This window comes from Canis lupus, chromosome 20, assembly GCF_011100685.1.
Source record: "Canis lupus familiaris isolate Mischka breed German Shepherd chromosome 20, alternate assembly UU_Cfam_GSD_1.0, whole genome shotgun sequence".
Lineage (NCBI taxonomy): Eukaryota > Metazoa > Chordata > Mammalia > Carnivora > Canidae > Canis > Canis lupus.
In genome coordinates, this window is record NC_049241.1 from 43,993,357 (window position 1) to 44,017,628 (window position 24,272).

At 44.7% G+C, this 24,272-nt stretch overlaps 1 non-coding gene and 1 pseudogene across 1 annotated transcript; one reads left to right on the plus strand and one right to left on the minus strand.

The window, feature by feature from the left end:
• Nucleotides 1-209: 209 nt before the first annotated feature.
• Nucleotides 210-12,041, minus strand: LOC102155705 (annotated as a pseudogene).
• A 6,896-nt stretch (nt 12,042-18,937) lies between these two features.
• Nucleotides 18,938-19,052, plus strand: MIR8801 (microRNA mir-8801). The gene is given in 1 exon segment (NR_128741.1): nt 18,938-19,052. It is a non-coding gene; the product is annotated as a microRNA mir-8801 (primary transcript).
• The last annotated feature ends 5,220 nt before the right edge of the window (nt 19,053-24,272 follow it).

Consider the following 24,272-nt stretch of genomic DNA (forward strand, 5'->3'; position numbering starts at 1 on the left):
CATTTTAGCATAACTTAGCCTGGGCTGGGGATCCCTGGGTGGCTCAGCGGTTTAGCGCCTGCCTTTGGCACAGGGCTTGATCCTGGAGTCCCGGGATGGAGTCCCCAGGATCGAGTCCCAGGATCGAGTCCCAGGACTGAGTCCCACATCAGGCTCTCAGCATGGAGCCTGCTTCTCCCTCGGCCCGTGTTTCTGCCTCTCTCTCTCTCTTAAATAAATAAATAAATAAATAAATAAATAAATAAATAAATAAATGTTAAAAAAAAAAAAAAAAAAACTTAGCCTGGGCCATAACTTTCTCCACGCTTCTAGAAGCCATCCCAGTATCGAGGTCACACTATCTCCTGGGACATTTGCCAGGGTGTTAAATCTTGTATTTCAGGAGAGCTGCCCATCTTTATGGTCTGACCATGGGTCAAGTACCCTGAGAATTCAGTCTTACATGTCTTTTCCCATCTGGATCATGCAGCTTTTCTGGGGGAGTTATAGCCTGATGGCTAGGAGAGGAGACAGGTACAGATCTTACAGGAAGTGATGCTGTCTTGCAGAGAAGATGTCTGCATTGTCTCCAAGCAAGGTGATAACAAATGCTTCTTCTTTTTTTCTTTTTTAGCACCCATTGAATTTATTCAGCATAAGCACAGAAGTACTGTCTTCATGCTGTCACACACAGACAATAACACAGATAAAGTACTATTCCATATTTTGCCCAAGTGTATATTTTTGAGGCTCATTTATATGTTTTCATATGCCACAGACCACCATTTAAATAATGGATATTTTCAATGCTAATTCCTTTGTTGACTTTCTCAATATCTTCTGTAGCCATCTTCATGACTCTAATACACAGAGCATGCTGTTTTCCTTCTGCCATGATTGCAGCAATCACATCTACTGCAGTAGGGTAAAGCTTGGCTCCAGGAGAAGTTAAGCCTAGACACATGATATTTGCTCTACTGAGTACAAATTTGATGGCTCCTTTATCAACCTACTGGTGTGACAGAATAAAAGGATATTTGTGAAGTAACCTTAGGGCTGGATAAAAAAGGTCCTTCTCTTTGTCTAAAGAATAGTAACTATCCATTCACTGTAAGGATGTCTATATGTTCATGGCACTGCACTGTTTTGACAGGATGAGGCCATGGTTCCTTATCTGGAAATTGCTCTATCAACTGGTTCTTCATAATTGAGGTTTTCAAATGGATGCAGTTGGACACATTTTCTTTTTCATCAAACTTCTTGAACATGTTCCAAAGTGAAGGGCTGGAGATAGTAGGGAAGAGCCTGGAATGGGAAAATCTGAATTAGCAAGGGTCCGGCAGCTCCCCTCGATGAAGTTTTAGAATATAGGTGAGGTTTAGTGGAGTGAGGTCTGGAGCCGACGACCAAGAAAGAATTCTTGAGATGTCTTTGGTGCAAAATGGTGGTTTTATTAAAGCACAGGGGACAGGACCCATGGGCAGGAAGAGCTGCTGCCCCAGGGCCTGTGAGGGGTGGCTGCTTATATACACCTGGCAGTTGGGAGGTGTTTGAGGATAGCGTTCTCTCCAAGGTATTTTGGAAGCAAGGTTTCCAGGACCTTGAGGGGGCTAGCTATTGTTGGGAAAAGGTCACTTATTACTGTCTAATAAAACCTGTGTCATGAGACCCTTCAGATGTATATAGGTGGGCCATGTGCTTGGGGGATGATTGACAACATGAATCTTTGGGGGTAGAGAACAAGGAAATTTCTAAAGAAATTTTTTTTTTTATGATAGTCACAGAGAGAGAGAGAGAGAGAGAGAGAGAGGCAGAGACATAGGCAGAGGGAGCAGCAGGCTCCATGCACCGGGAGCCCGACGTGGGGCTCGATCCCGGGTCTCCAGGATAGCGCCCTGGGCCAAAGGCAGGCGCCAAACCGCTGCGCCACCCAGGGATCCCTCTAAAGAAATTTTTATATGTTAAAGTAGACTTATAGGATCCTGGGGGTCGGACCAGGATTGCCTTTTGCCCTTAGCAAAGTATTAACATTGAGGCAGTTAAGTTGGTAAAGGAATGTTCCTTTGCCTGTTTCAAGGACTTATCAGTATGCTGCCCCAGGCTTGTGCTTTCTCCTCAGCTAGCTCTGTTCCCCCATCACCTTGACACTGGGAAAGCCGGCAGTGACAGTCGGTCGGAGCTGCTGTCTTTACCTGGAAAGGGAGACAGCCAGCTGCACTTTACAGCTCTAAAGGAAACTGACTACTTCTGCTCCTCTGAATCCAGTGCCCTTTGCTGGCTTATTTAGGGCAACCAATTTCTCTTACGAACTGGTAGCTCAAAGGGTGGGACTTGAGAAGAAAAAAGAGCTAGAGCAATCGTTCTAGTTGTAGGAAGAGAAAGGAGAGATAGGAAGAGAAAGGAGAGACAGCATTTGTTCTTAATAGGGATGGGGTGGGGATGCCTGGGTGGCTCAGGGGTTGAGCATCTGCCTTTGGCTCAGGGCATGATCCCGGGGTGCAAGGATCGAGTTCCACATTGGGCTCCATGCGAGCAGCCTGCTCCTCTCCTTCTGCCTATGTCTCTGCCTATGTCTCTGCCTATCTCTCTGTGTGTGTCTCATGAATAAATAAATAAAATCTTTAAAATTTTTAAAATCTTTAAAAAAAAGATTTTATTTATTTATTCATGACACACACACACACACACACAGAGAGGCAGAGACACAGGCAGAGGGAGAAGCAGGCTCCATGCAGGGAGCCTGATGCGGGACTCGATCCCGGGACTCCAGGATCACACCCTGGGCCAAAGGCAGGTGCTAAACCACTGAGCCACCCAGGGATCCCCAAATAAATAAAATCTTAAAAAAAAATAGAGATGGGGTGGGCCATTTCCACAGGCTCAGAGGAATCCCGTTGAAAGTTTGGGGGTGTCCACCTGAAGTCCCTATAGCAAGTTTTAGGGTCTCTCTCTTTCACACACACACACACACACACACACACACACACACACACACACACACAGACCGCATAGCCTAACAGATCTCCTAGGGGTGGCTTATTACCCTTACGTAGAATTTGGCCACTCTAATTCGTCCTGGGTCTGGGTCTCAGCTTTCTTGCTACACAAAGCATCTCTGGTTGCTTCAGTGGTAACTAGCAATTACCATCTCATCACCTGTGAGAGTTTTAATGCTTAGACTGCCAGCTGTATCTGGTGCATGAGTGCTCCACCTATTCCATGAAGAGGTTCTCATTGCCAGCCAAGCAGGGAACAAGCTAGTTCCAAAATCCCTCTCTAAATTGCCTTCCTTCCCACTCCCATCTGTCTTGAGTTAGTTTCTCCAGAAACAGATGTTGAGATTGATTTTGGCAAGCAGTATATGAATTAACTATCGTCCTCAGTGGCAGGGAAGGGTGAAAGGAGGATTGATTAGAGGCTGAAGGTGAACTGTGGTGCAGCCTGTGGAAGTCTCTGAGTCATCTATGGCCATCGCAGTTGACAATTTTTGCAACTGGGCCATTATTGCACAGCACTTTTCCTTTGGCTTCAGCAGTCCCAAGAAGGGCCTATCTATGGGTGAAGCTGCCCTGTAGGCAGAAGCTGACCTCTTAGAAGGCCCGTAGCAAAGTCTATAATATTATAATAATATATAATCAGAGTGCCTGGGTGGCTCATTTGATTAAGCATCCCACTCTTAGGCTCAGATCATGATCTCAGGGTCATGGGATCGAGCCTCACATTAGGCTCTGAGCTGGGTGTGGAGCCTATCTAAGAATCTTTCTCCCTTTGCCCTTCTTCCCCCCTTGTGTACTTGAGCTCTCTTTCTCTCTCGCTCTCTCTCAAAAATATATATGTATATAATTGCTCTACAAAATGAGATTAATAACATAACTATAATCCATATATAAAATTGTATATTGTAAAACAATATATAACCATTCTTTAAAATATTTTCTCACTGGGACGCCTAGGTGGCTCAGTGGTTGAATGTCTGCCTTTGGCTCAAGGCGTGATCCTGAGGTCCTGGGATCAAGTCCCACGTCGGGCTCCCTGCTTGGAGCCTGCTTCTCCCTCTGCCTGTGTCTCTGCCTCTCTGTGTGTGTCTCATGAATAAATGAATAAAAATCTTTTTAAAAATAATAAATAAAAAAAATAAAAATAAAAATAATAAATAAATAAAATATTTTCTCACCAAAAACAGCTATCTCAGGGACTGAGAAGGTAGAAGACTGTGGCAGACATAGAAATATATAATCACTTTACAAAATCTTTTGGTAGACTGATTTAGTTTGTGACATCCTTGATATGATGCCTAGGAAAACTAAAGAAATCAGGTGAACCTAGAACTTTGAAGATCTCTGAGGGTAATCCATGCCTGATGTAAGTTGAGAGAACTGCTTGGAGGGCATCTGGCTAGGGCTGATCTCTAGATCCCCTATAACTTGGTCAAGAATGAATTAGGGTCCCAGATGCCCAAACAGAAGCCCAGAGAGCCAGGGGTGAGCCCTCTTAGCCAACTCGCTTTCTTCTTTGGCCACATTGCAGAGGCCCTAACCCACCCAGACTTTATTTCCTTACGTACGCTAGTATGAACAAATGTTAACAACTTCTCCAAAGGCAAGAAAGTATGGGTGCTGCACGAGAATTGGCACCTACCAAATAGTGACACACATCTCAAAGCTATATATATCTATATACAGCTATATATATAGCTATATATATCTATATATATAGCTATATATATCTATATATATAGCTATATATAGCTATATATGAATATATATATCTATATATGAATATCTATATATGAATATATAGAGATAGATAGGCCCTAATTGTAAACTTTAATGAATGTAAAGTTTGGGAAAATAGAAATTAATGTTAAAGCTCTTTAGCCTTTAGCTTTTATTCTTACCAGTGTCTGCATTGAACAATTTATCAGTCAATCTAAGTATATTTGGCTCTAAAATCATAAAATTGGCTTTTAAATTTTAAATACTACAGTTTTCTACTTTACCAAACCAGTAACTTTTAAACCTAAGTTCAAATCATCCAATGACTTATTCTTTTTTTTTTTTAAGATTTTATTTATTTATTCATAGAGATGCAGAGAGAGAGAGAGGCAGAGACACAGGCAGAGGGAGAGGCAGGCTCCATGCAGGGAGCCTGACGTGGGACTCGATCCCAGGTCTCCAGGATCATGCCCTGGGCTGCAGGTGGCACTAAACCGCTGCGCCACCAGGGCTGCCCCCAATGACTTATTCTTAACCAAAGCAGACATTTGTCTCCATCTTCAGAGACACTGTCAGAATATTCCCCAGAGTACAGGGAGGAGTGTCCTGGAACATAGTCAGTCCTTCCCCTGTTGCCAAGCAGTGAGAGTGTTTATTTCTAAATGGTAACATTGAGAGAGCTTGGTGGACTGGTCCAGCTGCTCTGAATACAGAAACAATTTGTAGACCAACAAAATTATGTGGTAGATGGAGGCCGCACTTGAAAACAGTCCTAAATCCCAGTAGACCTAAGCAATCCCCCTGCCCCACTGCTTTCACCTACCAGAATCTTAGACCCATAGGACACCAGAAGGGACTGGACCATCCAGACCACTTGTCACCTCCCACCCTTCCCCACTCCCCTCAACCTGACAGGCACAGACAAGTCAAGTTACTTGCATTGGTTTAGGTACTCTTAGTCGCCTGGAACTCAGCCCAGAAGTTGTGATTTAATTCATCACTTGTATGCAGCCAGACATTAAAATTATTTTAAGTGACTTTAATGTGCAAAAAAGTTTGAGAACCACTGCTCCACACCGGAGCTTTGCCAGTTTTCCTCCAAATCTGATTTTAGCAGATAAAGGTGTTGAAGAAGATAAACACAGAAGATAATGGAATGTGAAGGGCACTTTACTTCTGGGTGCAAGGTCATGAACAGGCTATGTGATGACACCAGTCAGCTGATCTCTCTGGGTTCAGTTTCCTCATACATAACATTAAATGGGCTCATTCAGTGTCAGAGATCTGCTTCACTGTCAAGTTATGGGCTTGACCCTGAAGCTTAAAGCCCTCAGATGATTGCTATCACCTGCTCCAAGTCTCTCCCTGTAAAGTAGGGTTCAGCTGGCTTGTCCCAGAGGGCATTTGAAAAATCTCTGCTCAAAAATACTTTCCCGGGACGCCTGGGTGGCTCAGCAGTTGAGCATCTGCCTTTAGCCCAGGGAGTGATCCCAGGATCTGGGATCGAGTCCCACATTGGGTTTCTTGTAGGGAGCCTGCTTCTCCCTCTGCCTCTCTCTCTCTCTCTCTCTCATGAATAAATAAATAAAATCTTTTTAAAAAATACTTTCCCACACACCTTTTCTAGTGCACAAACCTGGGGTTAATGAGGCAGAAGAGTCTCAGAAGCCTACGTGGCTTCTGAGGGCGTTAACAAGGACAAGAAAAGCCTGGACTAGGGAAAGTCACTTATGGGAAGAGAGGTCAGTAACAGTAACAGAGATGCCACTATATGGGCTCAGTGAGTGGGAGAAAAGATGAGACTGAGCTTCCTGAGGGTGGTGACAGACTAAGCTGATAGAGGCTTTGTCCCTGGGATGTTTCTTTTCAATTCATCTGTAGTTCTACCTCTATCCATGAAATATCTTGTGACAAACAGGTCAATAGGACCTTTGTCTTTCTCCTGAATTGAAAACTTGTTTCCAATAGATAGGAAGGTGTCTCCACTTGGATCAAGTACAGAATCTAAGTGCATCTGGAAGGTGCTCGAGGCTCTGAGCTATGGTCATCTTCCCATGTTTCTGTGATGATTGCACCATGTCAGGGACTGATGGGAAAATCAGTTTCTTTCCAACATTTGTATGAATGTGTACAGTAAGGGACAGTAGGGAGTCAGTTTTGCTTTTTTATTTTTCTGATTTTAATTTTGTTTTCTTAGAATACAGTTGAATATTTGATAAAACTCTAAAAAATAAATACTTCTCTTCATCCTTGTTCCAAACCACCCATTTTTGCCCCTTTATAAGTAATCTTTGTTCCGAAACTGGAAGTAATCTATAGGAAGTATTGTTTCCTTAATTTGGGAAGTATATTGAAAAGGAATATAATAGGTAGAGTAAAATTTAGAAAATTGTGGCCAGGGGCCACTGGGTGGCTCAATTAAGCATCTGACTCTTTGGTTTCAATTCAGGTCATGGTCTCAGGACTGTGAGAAGGAGCCCTGCATCAGGCTCTGAGCTGGGTGTGGAGACTGCTTAAGATTCTCTCTCATCCTCTCACCCTCCCCTCACAGCCTCCTCACCCTAAAATAATTTTTATCCAGTTTTGAAGAATTGGAAAGACTTGAATTCATTGAAAAATGCTTCTGTTACTCTGTGAGCAGAGAGAGGGGATGAAGTTATAGGAGAAACAATGCCAGTGGAAGCTGTGAGGTCAGAGAAAATAGGAGTGAGACACCTCATCTTACGGGAAGAGCCAGGCTAGGACTGTCCTTCAGTACAGGGGTCCTGGGAGTCTTTGGACTATGAAGCTAAACCTGCCTGTCCTTGTATCTGGTAATGTAATGTACACCTGATTTGTGTTGAGAGGATGCAGGCCACACCTACTGACCCTAAGTTCCACATAAAGCCTGTTTTGTCATACAAAATGCTGGACACTGCATCAAAAGGCTCTGACATTTTAATGAATAATGTACCTGGAGCTTCAATTTATTGCCGTTTTACTAATAGCTCATTTAATCACTTAACAAACCCAAGAGGTTATTAAACCATTTCACATGCAAGAATTGTGAGGTTCATAATTAAAGCAGGGATTGACACTGGTAAGGATGATATAAGGATTTCTTTTTATTACAATCTGAAAAGATTGTAGTCCTATATCTGAGTAACAGCACACATCCTGCCTGATGGTCCCATTATCTCTGGTTCTTAGCCATCTTGGCCCACTTTACCAGGTAGTAACACACAGTCTGTATTCATATGGAGAGAGAGAAATTAACTATGAGCTATCACCTGATGGCAGGCTCCATTGAAGTCACAGGATGGGCCCACATCCAGAGCAGATCCTAACAGATGCTGACCTAAGAAATGTCATCATCATACAAGCCTGAAGGAACATCCTGCCCTTTTACCACTAAAAAAAATCTGAAAAACCATAAACATAAACATAATTTAAATTTTGTATTTTTTTATGGTGAATAGTCATCATCTTCCCCAACAGCTTTCTGAAGCCAATAGTCCTGGTTATATAAAAAAAATCATGGGGCACCTGGGTGGCCAGTGGTTGAGCATCTGCCTTTGGCTCAGGTCATGATCCCGGGGTCCTGGATCAAGGTAGAGAGCCTGCTTCTCCCTCTGCCTATGTCTCTGCTTCTCTCTGTGTGTCTCTCATGAATAAATAAATAAAAATCTTTTTAAAAACCACAGTTTTATCAATGCTCTCCTTTTCAAAAACTGTGTTCATTTTCTCTCTGTGAAACAGGGCTGTCTGCAAAGCCTTGAACCACAGTGTAACTTTGGCTTACCAAAACAGCAGCTGAAAAGGAGAGAATAATCATTTTTTTTAAGTTTTTTTTTTTTTAATTTTTAGGTAATCTCTACACACAGCATGGGACTTGAATTCATAACCCCGATTATCAAGTTTCATACTCCACTCACTGAGCCAGCCAGGTGCTCCTCTGAACTTCTTACTGAAGGAAACCAAAGTCCTAAACTGATGCATGTGAAAAATTATGTTGGGTTTAAAAGGAAAGCCCTCAAGACTTAAATCTTAGACGTTTTTAAAGTGAAGATTAAGAATGCATGCTTGCTAAATAGGATTCTGTTCAATGAACAGAATTTTCAATATGAAATTTGAGTTTCCCGATATTAAACATAGTTACATATTTCATTTATATAGTACCTCCTAAAAAGAAAAAAAATTACTACTTATACAATACATGGCTTATTGCTAATGCCCAGCAATTCATAGACTGTTGAAGCTGGAACAAATCTTAGACACTCTTTGGATTCAGAGATGATCAACATTTTTCGCCACCTCATTTCAAAATGAAATATTCTGCAGGACTCTAATATTTAAAACCTACCATGATTTTTCCATAGAATATTGCCATTTTCTTAAGTGATACTTAAGTGCACAAAAATGATGTTGGGGGGAGAGCACCTGGGTGGCTCAGCGGTTGAGCATCTGCCTTTGGCTCAGGGAGTGATCCCAGGATCCAGGATCCAGTCCCACATCGGCCTCTCTGCGGGGAGCCTGCTTTGCCCCCTGCCTGTGTCTCTGCCTCTCTCTCTTTGGGTCTCTCAGGAATAAATAAATAAATCTTAAAAAAAAAAAAAAGAAGGAAAATTCTCTTTTGGAAAAAAAGATCTGGGGGAACAGAACAAGAAAAGCAAGCAGTTTGTTTTCAATAAGTATATTTGAGCTCTGCTTTTTTCCTAAAGTACAGGTATTTGGCAATAGAATTTTTTCATCAACAAAGATACTTTTGCCATTTAAGATAAAAATGTGGGCAGCCTGGGTAACTCAACAGTTTGGCACCGCCATCAGCCCAGGGCCTGATCCTGTAGAACGAGGATTGAGTCCCACGTCGGGCTCCCTACATGGAGCCTGCTTCTCCCTCTGCCTGTCTCTCTCTCTCATGAATAATAATAATTTTTTTAAAAAGATAAAAATGTTACATCTTAAGCCCAAACAAGGAAAAAATGGGAGCCCTGCAATTTGCACCATTAGCATTGCCCCTAAAATATCACATTAGAACAGACAAACAAGATATAAAAGGCAAAAGAGTTCTCACCAGCTGTTCCAATAGGAAATATGTCTTCTCTGTATGAAGTATGAAGCCAGTGATTATACACAAATTGTTTTTTTTCCACCACTGTCCTTAGTTGAGAACAACCATGGGTTCATATGAAATTATTAGGCTCATTATGTCTGTCACACACAGGCACACTTAAACAAAGGAAAGAAAATACACTTATACTATCACTTTCAAACTATTAAACTATTATTAAAAACAAGAACCCGGGGCAGCCCCAGTGGCTTAGCGGTTTAGTGCTGCCTTCAGCCCGGGGTGTGATCCTGGAGACCCGGGATCGAGTCCTGCGTTGGGCTCCGTGTGTGGAGCCTGCTTCTCCCTCTGCTTGTGTCTCTGCCTCTGTGTGTGTGTGTGTGTGTGTGTGTGTGTGTCATGAATGAATAAATAAAATCTTAAAAAAACAATACAAGAAGCCATCCAGAGCCCTAACAAGATCCAGGTGCTCACATATACACAGGCCAGTTTTACTGAAGACAGTGCCCAGCCAGTGGAGGAGCTGCCAGCACTGCAGGACACCTCTCACCTTCCCAGAGCTCACTGATCAGCAGCACCAGGCACTGTAGATCTCTCCACCTGCTCAGTAGTAAGTTGGCTGGTATTTCTGTACTTGATAATTGGCAAAGTTTAACATCATCATCATTTTTTTTCAACATCATCATCGATTCTTCACTTAAAACACCATGAAAGCCATGCAAATGTTGTTTAAAAAAAGAAAAGGTTGGGATCCCTGGGTGGCGCAGCGGTTTGGCGCCTGCCTTTGGCCCAGGGCGTGATCCTGGAGACCCGGGATCGAATCCCATATCGGGCTCCCGGTGCATGGAGCCTGCTTCTCCCTCTGCCTGTGTCTCTGCCTCTCTCTCTCTCTGTGACTATCATAAGTAAATAAATAAAAATTAAAAAAAAAAAAAAAAAAAAAAGAAAAGGTTTTGTGAATCCCTGAAACTACCCAATGCATTTTTGAGAGTTACATGAATCTGGGTGGTTGAAGTAAGATAGAAAGAAGTTGTACAAAACTATATTCAAATTAAAATCATTTGCTTTCAGCACCTTGTGCCAAAATTCTGTAAACACTCATCTTCTTTCACAGAGTGTATACACCTGAGAGACAGAGTTCCACGTTAAGATTCAAAATGTGCTAAGAGATCGTGTGAAGTTTAGGAAGCTACTCAACCCTTCTTAGCCTCAGTTTCCTCACCTGCAAAATGGGGACCACAGGCCTCCTTCACAGAGATGTTAAATATGTAAAAATGCCAGCCAGTGGCCATGTTATCAGCAGAATATATTTCAAAATAGATGAAAAAAAAAAATCAATGAGACCAAAGAAGAGATGCTCAGCTTTGTAAGTGACCGCATGAGAATGAGGAGCTAAAAGTAACTAGGATTCTTCACAGCTCCATTGGAGAGGACAAACGTGAGAGATACAAGTAGGTAGCTATTCTATTTATTGCACATATTGATTTATGTAATGAGGGTGGAATCCCTAAAAACACTGCAAGATACAGAAACAACCAAATGGCTCCTAGGAAACAAAAAAGCAATCAGTGCAGCAGATAAGAATGGGACTGGGATACCCAAAGTGTCAGAGCCACAAAATCTAAACAGAAGATGCTGAACAGGGCAGCCCGGGTGGCTCAGCGGTTTAGCGCCGGCTTCAGCCCGGGGCGTGATCCTGGAAACCCGGGATCGAGTCCCACGTTGGGCTCCCTGCATGGAGCCTGCTTCTCCCTCTGCCTGTGTCTCTGCCTCTCTCTCTCTCTGTGTGTGTGTGTGTCTCTCTCATGAATAAATAAATAAAATCGTTTAAAAAAAAAAAAAGAAGAAGATGCTGAACCACGGTGAGCACCCAGCGCCCAGCACATCCTTGGAGTTGTAGTTCTGCCGCCCTGTAAGCCCCAGGCTGGGAACGACTAAGAGACTACAGTTCCCAGCATGCCCGGGAGATAAGCCCCGCCCCTAGCCCCGCCCCCGAGCACCCGGGGCGGAGCGCCGACGTCCTCCGAGCCCCGCTCCCAGAAACACCGCCCAGCCGGCCCCTGACCTCCTGGCTGGCGCTGTAATCGTAAGAGTGCATCTTCACGAATTGCCCATGGCGCGACTTGTGGCCAAAGCCGGGTTTCTATTCGAGCAAGTGCCGCAGCGCACATCTGACAGCCTGCGGCGAGCGGGCCTTGGATACAGCCGGGCCTCGGGGCTCAGCACGCCCCGCCCTTCCCACCGCCTCGCTCCCCGCCTCTTCTCGTCGAGGCCTCCGAGCCACGCCCCCTCGGACATGCGCAGTGCCGCCGGGCCGCGCAGGTTGAGGCCACCTGGCTTGGGGGTGGAGCTAGCGGCCCGCGCGGACTTGGCGGTTGGTGTGGTCGCTTGGAATCCGCGCGGAAGCTCCTAAGCCGTTATTTGAAACGTAAACTCACCGGCTGCAACGGAAATACCGGTACCTGGAAACCTGCAGCTTGCCTTTTTAAAGCCACCTTTCCCGCCGTCACTTCTGTCCTTGGGGGCTGCCCAAATCATCCCCATGGGCTGTTGGCGGTGTGGCCGCAGAGCAACTCTTGCACCCCTGGGCTGGCTGAACAGTCCACACTTCATCAGGCCTCTTAGAGGGACTGCACAGTGCGGTGTTGTGCAAAGGAGAAACATGACAGTGGAGAGGCCCCAAGCTGCATGGTACAGATGGGAAACACAGGCGGGCAGGTCAGTGACCTCCTAATACCCTTGGGGGACCACACCCAAGCTATGACTCTAACTCCCCGCAGGGGCTGGTTGACAGGGTTCCCAATAGTGGCCCTCTTGGCCTCATTCACACAGGCCGGCAGGACTACAAGTTCCCTTTGGTCCTTCCCAAAACGTCAGGGAAGTTTATGAAGGAAGATAGCATAACAATTTCTACAGTCTGGCTCCTTTGGAACCCCTTTTACATATCCCTTTTTAAATATTCCTTCAGAACCACAAAATAAACAATTTGTTGCCTTCGGGGGTGATAGTGATGTTTTTCCTAAGTCATTTTGTCCATTTATTTTTTCTGATTAGCTAGCTCTCAATTACTAAGTACCTACACACAGTCTTGAACTCACTTATGCACAGTTCCAATTTTGTGCAGGGAGGATGCAAAAGAGCAAAATATCCATGGTCCTACTTTCTGGAGCAGCAATTCTACAAGAATTGGAAGAAATGAAGTTAAGTAATTTCCAAGGTAGGTAATCAAAAACTTAAAACTAAGACAAAGCTACAAAGTTATATGCCACTGGTTATTGTTAGATTGATAGTCTATGCCTGAAATGTCAAGACTTTCTCTTAGAAGAAACTCTAAGGAGACCTTAGTTCCCACTATTTATTTATTTTATTTTATTTTTTTAAGATTTCATTTATTTATTCATGAGAGACACACAGAGAGGCAGAGACACAGGCAGCAGGCTCCATGCACGGAGCCTAATGCGGGACTCCATCCCCGTACACCAGGATCACAGCCTGAGCCAGAAGGCAAACGCTCAACCGCTGAGCCACCCAGGCATCCCTATTTATTGATTTTTAATTTATTTTATTTGAGAGAGGGAGAGCACAAAGGGAGAGTCAGAGGGAGAAGCAGACTCCCTGCTAAGTCGGACATGGGACTTGATCCCAGGACCCCAGATCATGACCCAAGCCGAAGGCAGACGCTTAACCAACTGAGCCACCCAGGTGCCCTCCTATTATTTTAAATAGAAAAAAATTGTAAGGTATAGCAAGTCCATCAAAAAATCCTAACAATTTTTCAGTGTCTGCTGGCTTAGTCACTACAGCTTGCAATTCTTGAGGGTCGTGAGTTCAAGCCCCATGTTGGGAATAGAATTTGCTTGATGTGAAAATGTTGGGGTTCAGAGTGAACGGTCAAGAAAGAATTCTTGAGGCATCTTTGATGCAAAAAGAGTGGCTTTATTGGGATCCCTGGGTGGCTCAGTGGTTAAGCGTCTGCCTTTGGCTCAGGATGTGATCCTGGAGTACTGGGATCGAGTCCCACATCGGGCTCCTTGCATGGAACCTGCTTCTCCCTCTGCCTATATCTCTGCCTCTCTCTCTCTCTCCCTCTCTCTGCCTCTCATGAATAAATAAATGAAATCTTTTTTTTTAAAGGGGGGTGACTTTATTAAAGCACAGGGGACAGAGCCCTTGAGCAGAACTGCACTGGGATGGTGAGGAGTGGCCGATTATATACTTGTAAGTTGGGAGGGGGTTATGGGGTAGCTTGAGTCTCTAAGGTATTTGGAAGCCAGGTTTCCAGGACCTTGAGGGGTTAGCTGTTATTAGGAAAAGAGCATTTACTACTGTCTAGTAAAACTTTTGTCATGAGACCCATCAGATGTATATCAGTGGGCTATATGCTTGGAGGATGATTGCTGACATATATCTTGGTGGGGGTGAGGGTAAAAATAAAGGAAGTTTCCAAAGGAAAATTTTTTAAAGATTTTATTTATTCATGAGAGACAGAGAGAAAGAGAGAGGCGAGACACAGGCAGAGGGAGAAGCAGGCTCCATGCAGGGAGTCCGACATAGGACTCAATCCTGGGTCTCCAGGATCAGGCCCCAGGCTGAAGGCAGCGCTAAACCGCTGAGCCACCTGGGCTGTCTCCAAAGGAATTTTTATGTGTTAAGAAGACTTAGAAGATCCTGGAGATTGGGCTAATGTTAAGCTAAGATTATGTTTTGCTTCTAGCCAAGTATTGAACTGAGTTCTTAGAGGAAGGTCGCTCTGCCTATCTCAAAGGCTTGTCAATAGGCTGCAAGTTGTAAGGAGATTTAATTTTTTTCTAGATTTCTTTTGCCTTTGTTCTCCACATCATACTTTAAAAATTAAATTAAAAAATAATGCGGCCGTTAGCATATAATTGCTTTTTGTGCAGTGGCAGTGGCCTCTTGTAGACCAGCAGCATCATATATTATACATCTTGCCAACACTCCAAAGATTTGCAGAGTGACTAGTGTGATTGATGGTCTGCTGATTGTATTTGAAAGCAACAAGAAACTTTTCCTCGTTTTTTTTTTTTAATTAATTATCTATTTATTCATGAGAGACACAGAGAGAGGCAGAGACACAGGGGGAGCAACAGGCTCCATGCAGGGAGCTCGATGTGGAACTCGATCCCGGGTCTCCAGGATTATGCCTTGGGCCAAAGGCAGGTGCTAAAACCACTGGGCCACCCAGGGATCCTCAGTCTTGGAGTCCTTTAACATCATCTCATTACAAGTGGGAGCAACAGTGAAGGCAGTTCTAGGAACTGTAACTCTTATGGGTGCCTGACAAGCAGGACTCCCCTCTGCTGAGCCTGACCTTGACTTCCAGATCCTTTCCAGCCAGGGCTCCAGGCGACCACCACCAATGGATCTGTGTTGTGTACAAGCTGAGGCCCTCCCAACAGCAGACAGCTTGGAAACTGACACAGCAGCTGCAGTGGGGGGAAAAATGGCAGTCCTCAGAAGAATATGTGACCCATCTCACACGAGGACTCAGTGTCCCAGCAGTTCTGGTGGGCCTCAGCTCCAAATCTGCCTTGTCCGCAAAACATTCCTGACCCTTGCATCAGTTATACCTAGTTGTCTGTCTCTGTCTTCCAAAATTTCCCTGCAATTCTTTCCTTGTAACTCCCTTCCAATAAAGAGGAAAAGCACTATTTGTGGACCACTGGTATGTCCCAGGCACTCTGATAATCACAAAGGCCCATGCCAGAGGGTTGTACCTTGACCTAGAGGATGTGCCAAAAAAAGAATTGCCATCAAATTTTCAATCAAGGACCCTTCCAAAGCTCTTCAGTGGCCTCACCACTGTGACTCTGGAAGCAGAGTGACTCTGGAAAAGGCTCAAATCTGACCATAAATGAGAAGTCTGTTCCCTGTGCCTGAGAGGATAGAGGCCCAGAACACACTGTGGCAGATCCCCCAGGGCAGAGATGTGACCCAGCAGTTCTGGGGTGAGTGAGCAGTTCAGGCAAGTTCTAATTAATTTGTACATGAATAAAAAGGATTGGGATAGGAAAAGGGGCTCTTGACTCTAGTAAGTGAATTTTAAATACACAAGAGTTTGGGGCACCTGGATGGCTCAGTTGATTAAGCATCTGCTTTCAGGTCAGGTTATGATCCCAAGGTGTTGGGATCCAGCCTGGCATTGGGCCCCCTGCTCAAAGGAGAACCTGATTCTCCTTCTCCTTTTCCTGTTCCCTTTGCCCCTCCCCTCAACTGGCTCGCACATGCATTCTCTCTCTCTCTCTCTCTTAAGTAAATAAAATCTTTAAAAATAAATACATGAGAGTTCATCTGAAAGCCATCACTCTTCATCTGCTCTCTAGCTCCTAAGATTTCAACATGAGGTAGAAGAGAGTTAAGGCCACCCTGCTGGGCACCACCCTAGATCCGTTTAGATCTGGATCAGGCTAAAAAAATTTAAAAAAAAAAAAAAAAAAAAAGATCTGGATCAGGCTCTAACATGGGGGGGGGGCGGGGGGGCACTTCATTGCTAAAGGACCTATAAGGCACTGTCCCTCAAGATCTAGAAACCGTGTTTCCAGCACTCTAAGCAGCTTCATCTTTCTTCCTTACATTTTTTAAAAATTTTTTATTTATTTATGATAGGCACACAGTGAGAGAGAGAGAGGCAGAAACACAGGCAGAGGGAGAAGCAGGCTCCATGCACCGGGAGCCCGACGTGGGATTCGATCCCCGGTCTCCAGGATCGCGCCCTGGGCCAAAGGCAGGTGCCAAACCGCTGCGCCACCCAGGGATCCCTCTTCCTTACATTTTTGAGGTAGAGTGTATACTCAGAACTGTGTCCTACTTATGCAAAGAAGGATTTAGGGGACTGCAGACAGGTTAATTCACAGAGCTCTGAAGATTACTACCCAAGTGGTTGGTTGTCTCATCTCTTATATTACTGAATCATCCATTAATTCAGAGACCCAGTGTAACAACCTTGAAAGGGTGTCAAAACCAGGACTACAGAGGCCCCAGGCTGGAGCCACGGGAGGCCACAGAGCTGGGGCTCAAAGCACAAGCTCCTGACACAAGCTTTGCCACTCACCTGCTCCGTGATTGTACAAAGCGCTTAACCCCACTCAACATTCATTTACTAGTCTGTTAAATAGGCACTTGTACCTAAAAGGAATTGAAATGGTCTAGAGCGTCTGTGGCCACTAGTAAATGCTACTGTTATTTGTTGATGTTAATATCACTATTATCAAACCTGCTCAAGGGAATGACAACCCTGTGTTCTGTAAGACAAACATCAATGAGAACCAGTCAAATCAATAATCACCTCCCACAATCCAGCTTTAAAAGTGACTCAGCGGAGACACCTGGGTGGCTCAGTGGTTGAGCATCTACCTTCATCTCAGGGCATGATCACGGAGTCCTGGGATTGAATCCTGCATAGGGCTTCCTGAGGAGCCTGCTTCTCCCTCTGCCTATATCTCCACCTCTTCTCTCTCTCTCTCTCTCTCTCTCATAAATAAATGAATAAATACGATCTTTGAAGAAAATTAAAAGTGACTCAGAAATTAGATGTTAAATGCTTCCTCATTAAATGTGTTTTTTTGTGTTTATTTCTGCAGCAGTATCTCCCCTCCCTGATAAACATGGAGGAAGAGGGAGAAGAGCAGGAGAGGAGAAGTGCCCCAGGACAACAGTCCAGCCTCTGAAGATTCATCCAGGTTGGGACAAAGGGCCAGCCTCTCCTTTTATCTCCTTGGTGGCTCCCAGCCATCCTTTAAGCTCACCAGCATTTTGGATTCAGTGCTTTTGAAAGCTGTAGAAGTGCAGGTACTCCCTTGATTTGAATCCCATGCAGAGCACCTTGGCAGTCTGCACTTGCTAGACTGCACGCAGTCCTCATTCTAGGTGTCCCTGCACATGTGCTGTAAGCTCCTTGCACCACTCCCACCCCTGCAGCTGTCGCCTCAGCCCTGTCCTGGCTCCCACACCTGTCACTGGGCTCTGTGGAACTCAGGATCTTCTTGCTCTTTTAGTATATGCGAGCACATTGCTCCCTCTTTTAAAAGCAGTCTTTGGTTTTATCCCTACCTTGGCTATCAACCATGTGAGCTTTCATTGGCTTCACTGTGGGTTTTTTTTTTTTTAAGATTTTATTTATTAATGAGAGAGAAACAGAGAGGCAGAGACATGGGCAGAGGGAGAAGCAGGCTCTGTGCAGGGAGTCCAACACGGGTACTCGATCCCTGGTCTCCAGGATCACTCCCTGGGCTGAAGGCGGCGCTAAACTGCTGAGCCACCCAGGCTGCCCTCACTGTGTTTTAAGGGCCGCACAAGTTCTTTCTAGGCAGCCTGAAACATGGGTGTCTGTCTGAGTAGGAAGTTGAAGAAGCTCCCAACAGCTCCCATGTCAGCCCTGGCTCTTGCCAAAAGGAAAGGCTGGGCTCCCATCACCAGGTCATCCAGCACAGAGGAGTTTCCAATGTAGGATAAACCCAGGGTAGGGGGCAGCTGGTTCCATATGGGGCTCTACCACTGCTACTGAGGCTTTGGGTGGCAGGGCAGCCCCAGGCCCACATGAGGGCCTGTGCTGGGGAATGGGCTGGTCCTTGTCTCCAGGCCTGGTGGGAGACTGGCAGGCCCTTTGGCTGGGCTGCTGGCCTTCGACTGATTCCCAGTCCTCCCCAAGCTGCTGACTTTCTGAGTTACGAGACACAACAAGGTGGGGGGAGGGGGGGCGGATGACAGGCTCAACAAAACTGCATTTCTTTGCATTGGCAGAGACCCTAGGCTGAAGCATATAGGATGGGGAAGGACAACAGCTGTTGGTAGGATCAGCTGAAGGCAGGAGCGTCACAGCAGTGGTTTACCCCTTCTCCTTGGGGCTCTTGCAGCCTAGGATCAGGTAGTTGGCTATAACTTCATCATAATTCCAGCTCATCAACAGGTTCTGGATCTTGTCCCACCCGTGGCCCATGGGTAATGTCACCTCAGTTCTGCTGGGGGTCCTTGTAGTCAGGAAGTGGCTCAATGTAAGGCTTTAGTTCCTCTTCATGGACCACGTTCATCTGTGGGTCCTTCATGGTTCCTTCAAAGCACTTCTCTCCCTGGGATTGAGGGTCAGGAATTTCTCTAGTAGGTTTTCACACTCCACAGACATATAAAGGGGAATGTGGTATATTCTGCTCAGTACCCACTGCCACATCTCCCTGAAGTCCTATAAAGGCCAGGGACCTGCTGCTCACTGGACAGTCATTGTATAGAGGATGGTTCCAGGCTCCACACATCCACTGCGAGACTGTTGTACGTAGGCATGAGGGGGGGCTACCACAGAAGGTGTTCAGCTTATGGCCGACAGTGAACTCATTGCTAAAGGCAAAGTCTGCAACCTTGATGTTCAGGTCAGCCTCCAAAAGTAGGTTCTCTGGCTTTAGGTCCCTGTGGACGATACCCTCTGGTGATGGTACTACACAGTGGACACCATCTGACAGAATCTGCCTAGGGGCTCCTCCTTTCACACACGTGTGGTCCAGTGGGTAAGCAAGTGCCTATAGCGTACTCTGTGACCAACCAGGTGGAGCATTTCCATGGTGTCCATCACCTCATGTAGTTTCATGACTCGAGGGTGGTGATTCAGGGCCTTCACGCTCTGGACTTCAAGGAATAGTCTATGGAGGCTGGAGGAGCTCTGCTGACTCTTGTTAATGACCTTCATGGACGCCTCTGACCCGCTCAGGCTGTGCCAGACCAACCTCACCTTGGCAAAGGCGCCCCTGGCTGGTAGTCTCGAGGGGCTGGTAGTTGTCAACGTGAGTCTCCTGGTTGCCGGGATGGCTGCCGGGTCCTGCAGCTCAGTGATTTACTGCTAGCAATACTACCTACAATTGCCCCCTAACAGTACTAACAAACTACATAAAGATGAGAGGAAAGAAACAAATAAGAGAACAAAGGGGGAAAAAGTTAATTGTGGTCAAAAGTCCCTCGGCTCACCAAACACCAGGTCCCTGGCCTAAAAGAACCAAAAAGATGTAGGGCTTATGCAGAGAGGTGCTTAGGATTCTCTCCTGATGGCTCTTGAAGTCAGTATAAGAAATAGACCTGTTAACATTAAGGATAATTCACAATGGTTTTCTCACTTGGGTCTCAGGAACCCTTTACTCTCTCTCTCTTTTTTTTTTTTAAAGATTATTTACTCATGAGAGAGACAGAGAAAGAGAGAGAGAGAGAGAGAGAGAGAGAGAGAGAGAGAGGCAGAGACACAAGGCAGAGGGAGAAGCAGGCTCCATGCAGGGAGCCCGACATGGGACTCGATCCCAGGTCTCCAGGATCACGCCCTGGACTGAAGGCGGTGCTAAACCGTTCAGCCACCAGGGCTGCCCAGGAACCCTTTACTCTTAATAAAGGGGGGGGACACCCCCAAAGGCCTTTATGCTTATGTGGCTTATAGTGGTTGATATTTACCTTACTAAAAGTTAAAACCTGAAGGATGCTTTGGTGACCTTTTCATGTCTAGTTTGGAAATCTGTAATAATTTTTGGTGTTTAAAGAAAGCCAGGATGTCGAGCCTTAAAATAATTCAATTCCTTTTTTCTTGAAACTGTGGATGATCAGTGTCAAAATGATATCACAATTTAACTGTCTTTACAATAGCTATTGGTAATGACTCTCCTTGATTAACTTTAGTCATTCTCTAGGCCTGGACCCTGCAGTCTGTTCTCGTCTGTCTGTACCACGCAGTTGTAGCAAGAATCTTGCCAAGTCAGTTTAGAGAGAACTCTTCACCCTCAATATCTGATAATATTCTTCATCTCTCCTGCTTTGGTATCTGAGAAAATAGAATATATGTATCGGTTGCTGCCCCCAGTTTCTGACATAGGCTCCTGAAACCCTTGTAATTTCTGAAGGGTTCAGAGCACTAGGAGCAACTCTTGTTCTAATATTTGGTCTTTAACCTGAGCTCCTGACACAGGGCCCCTAAATCCCCTGGAATTTCCTGGGTGGTAGGAAAGTCTTGTTCTAATGAGGGAACTCTGGATGACTCCTGGATTGGAGACTGTCATCAGAAAGACCAAGCCATGATTAGAGCTTGGAATATTCAGCTACACACACACACACACCAATCCTCCAGAGAGGGGAAAGGGGCTGGAAGTGGTGTTAATGATCTGTCATGCCTACATGAGGAAGCCTCTATAAAAATCCCAATAGTATGGGGTTTTAGAGAGTTTCCACATGGATGAACACATCCACCCTGGGAGGGTGATGCACCCCAACTCCATGGCGACAAACTCCTGTGCTCAGTACCCTCCCAGACCTCACCCAGTGTATCTCTTCATCTAACTATTCATGTATTCTTTATCACATCTTTCAATGAAGTGGTAAAAATGCAAGTGTTTCCTGAGCTCTGTGAGCCACTCTAGCAAATAAATTGAACCTAAGGAGGGGGTTGTTGGAACTTCCACTCTAGAGCTGATCAGTCAGAAGCACAGGTGGTAACCTGGACCTAGATTGCCGTCTGAAAAGGGAGGAGGGGAGGGTGCTGCTTTGTGGCACTGAGCCCTTGACCTGTGGAACCTGATGCTAGCTCTAGACAGATAATGTTAGAATTGAATTGAATTGTAGTATCATATCCATCTGGTGTGATAGAGAATTGCTTCATGTAGGGAAAAAACCCACACATTGGGTGACCGGAAGTGAAGTGTTTTGTGTGAGTAGTAAGGGAGACAGACTCACAGGAGAAAGACTCATGAGTGGAAAGACTGGGTTTTCCCTTGCACAGCATCTGACTACCCTGTCCTGCCTTCTGCCAAGAATCCTGTCAGGTTTGTTTAACTAGAATCTTTCTATTTCTGAGGTTTTCTCAGTAATTTTCCATCCCTTGACCATGACCCTGCTCTTTGGCTATAAATCCCCATTTTGTACTGTCCTGGGGATGGGGTCCTGTTCTCTGTGGAGGCTTCTTTCTTCCCTACTGCAATAGTTTCTGAATAAAACCTATTCTAACTACTTTAACTACTACTGTCCAGATCCGGTTCTTTTTTTTTTTTTTCCTTCCAAATTGGTTTTTCTTTAACACTGTAGGGAAATATTGTGTGGCATTAGACACAATAAGGTACATTATAAACCTCTATAAAGCTAAGGGGGATATTGCTCTCATCATATTTTTACTTCTTATTTACAAATTTTGCCCAGAGTCTTTGGAGTAGATTTCTCCCTTCTATGAGCCAGAGAACTTGCTATGTCCATTGCAGTATCTTTAAATGTGGAGGCTGCAGCTGTGGGTCACGAAAGCAAGTCTTCTTTCTTTTTTTAAGCCAACAGAGCCATCATGCTCCATGTCTATATCATTCAGCATGGGCCTGGGGATCCAGGTATGAACTTGGCACCAAAATGTGAATTGAGAAGTCCATTTTTTCCTTATCTAATGCTCTTCCTTTTTTTTTTAAAAAAAAATTTTTATTTATTTATGATTGGCACACAGTGAGAGAGAGAGAGGCAGAGACACAGGCAGAGGGAGAAGCAGGCTCCATGCACCGGGAGCCTGACGTGGGATTTGATCCTGGGTCTCCAGGATTGCGCCCTGGGCCAAAGGCAGGCGCTAAACCGCTGCGCCACCCAGGGATCCCTCTAATGCTCTTCCTTTCTTCATGTGGATCTTAGTTTCTAACCTATATCAATTTCCTTTCTCTCTGAAAAACTTTGAACATTTCTTGACAGGCAGATCTACTGGTGACATCACCCCTCAGTTTTTGTTTATCCTTTCTTTCTTTCTTTCTTTCTTTCTTTCTTTCTTTCTTTCTTTCTTTCTTTCTTTCTTTCTTTCTTTTTAAAGTATATTCTGCTGGACACAACTCTAGTTGGTAGGTTTTTGCAGAGAAGTCTCATGAAAATCTTACCTTCGTTTTAGATAACTAAGGTGTATTCCCCCACCTGGCTTCTTTTAATTCAAGATTTTCTGTGTCTTTGATTTTTCTGCAGTTTGGATATGATATGCCTAAGCGTAGATTTTTCTGGCATTTGTCTGCTTACTATTCTTTGAGCTTCCTGGTTGTAGTTTGGTGTCATTTAATTTTGGAAAATTCTCAGGTATTATTACTCCATATATTCCTTCTTTCTTGTCCTTTTGTATCCCCATTACAAGTATGATTACAGTTTTACAATTGTTCTACAGTTCTTAGATACTCTGTTCTGTTTCATTCTTTTTTCTCTTTGCTTTTCAGTTTGGGGGATTTCTAGTGACATATCTTCAAGCTCACAGATTCTTTTCTCAACTGTGTCCAATCTACTGATGAGCCCATCAAAGGCATTATTTATTTCTTTAATGTTTTTTATTTCTAGCCACTTTCTTCGGATTCTTAGAGTTTCCATCTCTCTGTTACATTATCCATCCGTTCTTGCAGGTGGGTAATGTACGAGTTGTCCACTTTTTCCATTAGAGCCCTTGGCATGGTGATCATAGTTATTTTAAGTTCCCGATCTGATACTTCTAAAATTTCTGCCATATTGAGCCTGGCTCCGATGCTTGCTCTGTGTCTTCAAGCTGTGGGTTTTTGCCTTTTAGTATGCCTTGTTTTTTTTTTTTTTTTTTTTTTTTTTTTTTTTTTTTTTTAAAGCTGAACATGATGTACCGGGTAAAAGGAACTGAGGTAAATATGCCTTTAGCGTGAGGTTCTATGTTTATCTGTGTAGAAGTAAAGTTATATTTACCATCTGCTGAAGCTAAGGTGTTAGAGGCTAAAATTTCTTCTGGTGTCCTTGTATTTTTTCCCCCACACCGTTGTCTTTGGGTTTTCCCAGAGACTTCTGAAAAAAAGTCTGAGGCTTGCAGTTCTTGCCACTGTAATCCCTGGTTATTGTTCAGGAGCCATACATAACAACGTGGTGGTGAGGTATGGAGGAAGGCGAAGTGTCCTCTCCATCCTAGGATTCAGTCAGTCAGCTTTTAGCAAGCCAGTGCCTCAGGCTGCAACCTTCACAACTGCTTCTTAGCCACTCCCCTACTCTCTGCTTAGGTGAGACTGGAAGGCTACTGGGAACTGGAGTTGGTTATTTCCCATCGCCTGTGTCTGTGAGGCTCTGGTAAAACCCAGAATGGCTATGCTTTAATAAAATCGTTTCCTTGAGGGCAGGGTTTTGTTAAGGGGAACAGAGTACTCTGGGCATATTTAAAAATGGTTTACTTTTTCCTTTCCCCTGAGGGAAACAGGCAGTTTTTCTCTGATCTTCAGGGAGCACCTGATAGGGCTCCTGGGAGTAAGCTCATGAAAATGTGGGGCCTCCCCCTTTAATTTTTAACTCTCAAGGTTGTACACACCAAGCCCCTGGCAAGCTGATTTGTCAATGACAGTGTCAGTTTCTTGCCCTCCCCCTAGCACCCCCCTCACTGTCTCTAGCAGCTGCTTCTGATCCTGGTAAGCTGATTATATTCACCTCTCTCAAATTTGGGTTGTAGTAATTTGCCTTGTGATCTCAGTTTTCTTATGTATCTAAAAGAAAGTTGTTGATTTTCAGTTTTAGCTTCTGTCTTATTGTGAAGACAGGAGTGACAGCTTCCAAGC